The 6,000-nt window shown below is 33.3% G+C and overlaps 1 long non-coding RNA gene across 4 annotated transcripts in view; it reads left to right on the top strand.

Annotated features, from left to right (window-relative positions):
• Window positions 1–572: 572 nt before the first annotated feature.
• The window catches only part of LOC123354035, a 30,611-nt gene continuing 25,183 nt past the window's right edge, over window positions 573–6,000 (top strand). The window contains exons 1-2 of one of the 4 annotated variants that reach the window (XR_006574604.1): window positions 573–1,309; window positions 2,291–2,345. This is a non-coding gene — a long non-coding RNA (uncharacterized LOC123354035). The other 3 variants (XR_006574601.1, XR_006574602.1, XR_006574605.1) reach the window with 3 other exon arrangements.

Below are 6,000 nucleotides of genomic sequence, written 5' to 3'. Positions count from 1 at the left end.
ATCAACAATGAAATTAAGCACCCCTCCATACAGTAACACTTGCATCAGCTCTTCTACATTTGCCTCCAAACCCAGCAAAGCTATTTTTCTTTAATACAATGCAGTCTTGTGTTTAAGATGGGGGTGGGGAAGAAAGAAGGGGAGAAGAGAGACACAGCAAAGGAATTTTAATGCATGGAGAATGTGACAATAAGTTTAAAAAGGCAGTTCGTCAAATTAATCTTTTAATTACAGCTTTTTTTTCCATGAGAAAATATCTGCAGGGATAAAAAATATGAGGTTCTCCTTCTAAAACAATAAAACAAAATATAGTTACAATATTAAGCCATCCATAAACACCATCAAAATGCAGCACAGAAAAATCAGTGTAGTAAATGGGGATTAGAAAAAGTAAATACTATATGTGACAAAAACTTAGTGATTTTGTTTTCTCATGCCCTTACTTCTAAACCAGCTGCACAGCCAAGCTGAGGCTGCTTGGCCCTTATAACTATCTTGGCACAGAGTCAAAAGCTGATAAGCATTTGGGCGAGACAGCTCAACTGCTGTGCTGGAAGAAAAACAGCTGCCATGATTGCTGTTTGATTGAGAGCGCTTACACACACACACACACACAAAAAACACATCGGACGGCAAAGACGAGCTACAAATGCCTGAGGATTCAGCTTTAGAGGATCAACACACATTTCCTTTAAAAAATATAAGTATTATAAGGTTTTTCCTCTCTCTCTCTCTTTTTAAGAAAATGTACTACGTAGAATTGCTTTTCTTCTTCCCATCCCCCCCTTCATAACCTCAAGCAAACTCGAGGAATCATGCCAAAAGTCCCGTTGCTAGTTACCAAGTGCATTTTTTTAAACGTCCCTTTGATACTTCTTTCCCTCATGCTTGCTGTGGAATATGCAAGTGAGATAATCTTTCCATTACTTAGAAAAGCAATTAAAAACAACTTTCAGTTGAACTTTCCTTTTTATTGAGGGGGCAAAAGAAGGGGTGGGGGGGAAGGGAGAATATTTTTTCCTCTTCCCAGAACCCAACATTTGGCTTTTTCCATTTGTGGCAGATCACTGTAACTCTATTGTAAAACAACTTCCTGCCCCTTTTGGCTCAAGTTCCAGAATCTGCTAGGCTAAGTTCATAGCACAAACTTTTTTTCTCCTTGCCGAAGAAGCAAGACAAAAAAATCCTTGCTAATTATTTTGCCCTCTTTTTTGCAAATGGATTCATAAGATGAATTTATTGCAGTCCCCTTAACACTGTTACAAAAGAGACGTCCGTATACCAGCTGGATAATTCATAAATTTAAAAGGTGGGGTTATTATATATATTTTTTAAATTATTATTTTAAATTGTAAGTCTTAACATCAGCACTGATAACATGCTAAGCTGCTTCATCTGCTGTATTTAATTTGTATATCTATCATAACTCAGATTGCTGGCTTAGTATATGCAGCACCCCCCTCACTTTTCATCTGCTTTTATACTCTAAATTAATCTGTACCTCTCCTCTTCACTCTCCCCACCTCTCAATTTATCCTAATGAAAATACCCATCCAAAACCTCCCTCTCCCTGCTAAAAACTAGAGATGTTTGCAGTTCTCTGGTGTAACCAAAAGGTAAAAAATAAGGCCTCCACAACTTGCTCTCACCGCTCTCTCTCTCTGTGTTTCTCTCATAGCAACAGCATTTCCTGGTACGCCTGCTTTGGCATCCATCAGCATTTTTACCCGTCCAAGTGTCCTTTTGCGTCACATCTCGCCATTTCAGTCAACCAATGAATTCTCCCTGTTGTAATAATATATATGTGTGTGTGTGTGTATCTATATCTATATATTCTGTTATTGGTATGTTCAAAAATGTTTTATATGCTTTCCTTCCAAAAATGCTGTCAAAATGTTCGATTTGCCCTACCATGGGGGGAAAAAAAGAGATCTTACACTATTCAACCTGAGGGTGTCCTCCTCTTGAAAGAATTTTACCATAAGAAAAAGGGGGTTAGGTGATTAGTTAAGGAAAGCCATAGTTGTCCCTCTGATTTAATATTTATTCTGCTTATGCCATCATCTCTATCATGGCTGGACTTTAAACCAGTTATGAGGTTTCATGTAATTAGAAGTTTATACAATATATTTCAATGGTCTTATGAAATACTCCTGATAAAAATATTTAATGAAGTTTTGTTCCTTAAAATATGGATTAGGAAATAGTGGCAGGAAAAGAAATATGATGAAAAAAAGAAAGCTGAGATGTAACATTTTATTCCCTTGCAACAATCGGTTTCCATCCCCAGAGACTTTTCTCCAGCCTTCTCTGAAAAACTTACTATCCTGCAAAATGGAGTAAAGGTATTTAAAATCATAGCTTTTCCAAACGGCAGTTCCATTTTCATTTTTCATAAACTCAATGACTCAAACATACAGTATTTCAATGGTCTGACTTACTGTCACTTATAAAAATAGTTCAAGATATTTTATACTTAACATTGTTTAAAGACAGCATAGCTTCCGATACTACCATTCAAACTCCTAGGATGTACTCTGCCTGATTGCTCACTAGCAAAAGCCATACTGCTAAGAACCCATATTACACTAATTAAAACCACAGCCTCTACTGTACTTGACAGTACATATTTTCCTGCTACATATAATGCAGTATACTGAAAACCATCTTCCCTTTTTCAAACATAACTTTTATCACATTTGATCTATTAAAGCAATGCATCAGCCAGCTCTAGAAAGTCTAGGGAAGTACATGTGGTTTTCTACACAATGAGCCATAGCTGAGCTGTGCTGTGCAGTGCTACATCCTGAATGACTACTGAAATATTTAAAGACTCGCTCATATCCAACTTTCTCATACAACCTCAAAATCTTGAGAAAGTGCTCACTCAACCACTAGTATTCTCATCAGGATAAATATTTCTTAATTAAGCCAAATATATGCTTTATGGTCTACCCTTACCAATTTTTTTTAACAATATAAAACCATAAAATGTTTTTAGTATTTGTTTTTGGGGAATCACAATGCAAAATTTTTATGTGACTATCACAACACAGGATGACAAAACATCTAAATACTATCTTCTATCCCTCTTTTTGCTGAAATAAGATCATGTTTAAGAATCATGAGCCAAGCCTGTAGTAGCTTATAAATGATATGTCCATTGCATACAGAGTGCATACGTGCAGACACATATGCCATCAATTCAGACAACTTCCTGACAGTTAAAAACTGAAAGAAAAATAAACTGTGGACTCTAAACCTATTGGACATTAGAACTATTTTTATCCAATTTCTTATTGCTAACATTAAACAGTGGAAGATAACATGACATTTACTGTGGCATGCATTTGTCAGCACACGCAAGCAAAAGTTATAAACCCTTCACAAAAGAAAGCACATTATATTCCACTGTGTATCTAACAATTTTTGTACTGTTCACACAAATACAAATATTATTTCAGATTTTTTTTGAATGGTTGGACTAAATTATACAAAGATCTTTGCTTTCACTTATGTTAATTCTCTAAATGCATGTTAGTTTTTGTTTCTTAACATCTGATTAGTAATTCCTGTCCATTCTATGTCAGAATAAAGATCTCCCTCTTCTCCATCTTCCAATTTTTGATAAAGTAAGACACTCAAGACAATTAAGCTCATCTTTTTTCTGCATCTGAACTGGGAGAACTTTTGGGGGATGGAGGAGAGGGGGACTAAAATGAATCTCCATTATGCAATTATGGCTGCAAATGCATAGTTTAACATTCTTTTGAATTATCTCAGTCCTTACATCTGTTACCATAACCCTAAAATAAGAGTGAAAGTAACCAAATTTTAGATCACTGAACAGAAAAAAATAAGGTTTAGAAGAGATAAGGACAAACAAAATAAATTTAATTCTGTACTCTGTTCTTAATGGAGAAAGGATTCAAAAAAAGGAAGTGGAAATATTATTTTAAATGTATGAATGAATGAGTTAAAAATGTAAATAGTTAATATGAAGGTGATATTTTGATATTAACATTATTATATATTTTTATAACCTTTTCTTCCCATTTATCATAAGACCAGTCTGTAGGAAACACAATATCAAACCTCCTCCTTTTATCCCTTCTGTTTGTATGCTTATATTTTTAATTCACAGTAGGCTCTTAGCTTACCTAAAACAAAGATTTAACCTTGGTTCAGTGTAATAGAGGTACCAAAACTAAATTCAGATTTAAAGAAACAGTACTTTTTAAATTTTCTTGTACACAATAACTGAATATGTAATAATCGGTAGCATCTAATTACCTCTGAGATATATATATATATAATTAAAAATGAATATGCATATAAATTGGAGAAAGCTGACCCAATCAAGCAAATTATTTTTCTACAGTAAGTTTCTGCAGAAAGGTTTAATTGCATGTCTTAGAAACATATTTTTTAATAATGTCCAAAAATATTCATTTTTGTCATAACCGACAACACTGAGAATGCTTCCTATATAACAGAAGGTTTTTCTTTTTAAAGATACATACCAAAAGTTAAAAATAAATCTTAAAAAAGTAAAGCAGTCTTACCAATGAGACTCAAGGTGACATACAAAATCAAAATTACTGTACATTTTACAATCTGTTCAGTATTTACATATTGTACAGTCCTGTTTTAATAAGATTCTGACCTAGTCTTGTATAACACCCTTTAATGTCAATGGAACAGTGGCAGTTTAGTCAGTGGAGAAAAGACCCCTAAATACCTATACACCAAATAAAGACAATTTTGAAATAAGTGTTTCTGAATGTGTAAAGGTGGCTTGAATAAGAATGCATTTCAAAGATATTTTCCTTCAAAACATAATAAACCATTTTGCAAAAACATTTCCTTCATTACACTGTATTTTAACAGGAATGTTTTATAGAAAACTTGGCATTAAAATGGTATCAACACAAATGAAACTCTGGCAGGAGGACAATTTTTTTTCAGGAAGAAAGCATTAAACAGTGCATTGCATTAGCAGTTTTAAAAAGTGTGCTAACCAACACATTTTTGGTTCTTTTGTAACTATTTTTAAATGTACATAGCCGTGTGCTTAAAACTGACAGTATCAACATTTTGTCCTATGTACCGTATTGATGAACGATCACACCACAAGCATAGAATCAAAACACAAGATTAAATGTTGCTTACTGGCTTCTGTTTAGTTGCCATAAATATGCTGCAAAGTTTTCGTCTGCTAATTTCATAGCAGTGTATATTTGTGATGGAGGGCTAATCTTGAAACTAAGCAACTATATAAAGTAGTGTATTTTTTATTTTTAGAGGACAAGGGAATAGCTGAATTCTTACAGCACATGATACATTTTATTTTACTAAAATTTAAATCAGTAACTAAACGGCATATTTTTTATATTCTATATGGCTTTTCACATTTACACTAGAATATATTAAGTCATGGTCTGATGGGCTATAATTTATTTTTAATGTAGAGATTGGACTATATAGTTTTACAGTATGGATTATTGCCATTGTCTGATAGTCTAAGTCATTTCCTTTCATACCTTTTCATAGAAAGAAATATAGCATAATACAATATAAGTTTCTATATAATGTATATAAAACGTACATGTCTGCTCTGTTTTCTGAAGGTCCTTTCCACCATGCTCACTCCGATTTGAGTAGTGCCAGGGGTCCCACTGAAAGCAATAAAAATTTTAAAAATATTAAAAGTCAATCTACACAAAAAAAATCTGTTTCCTTATTTTTGAGATTTTAGTTGCAATAGGTTTATATTCCCAAATTAGCTACATAATAAAAATTATCATAGATATTAGGATTTTCAGTATAAGAATTAGCAACCTCTATTAACAGTGAAGGCATCTATGTATTATTATACAGAACAATAGAGATCCATTACAAGTTCCAGGACACTATACTTCATGCATAAAATATGATATTACTAGTTGTTAAAATGTATTTTGCAGTCGACTTTTGTAGCATTTACTACTTCTCCTTTGA

The sequence above is a fragment of the Mauremys mutica genome, chromosome 1, assembly GCF_020497125.1.
Source record: "Mauremys mutica isolate MM-2020 ecotype Southern chromosome 1, ASM2049712v1, whole genome shotgun sequence".
Taxonomy (NCBI): domain Eukaryota; kingdom Metazoa; phylum Chordata; order Testudines; family Geoemydidae; genus Mauremys; species Mauremys mutica.
This window is presented reverse-complemented; position numbering and strand designations above follow the sequence as displayed.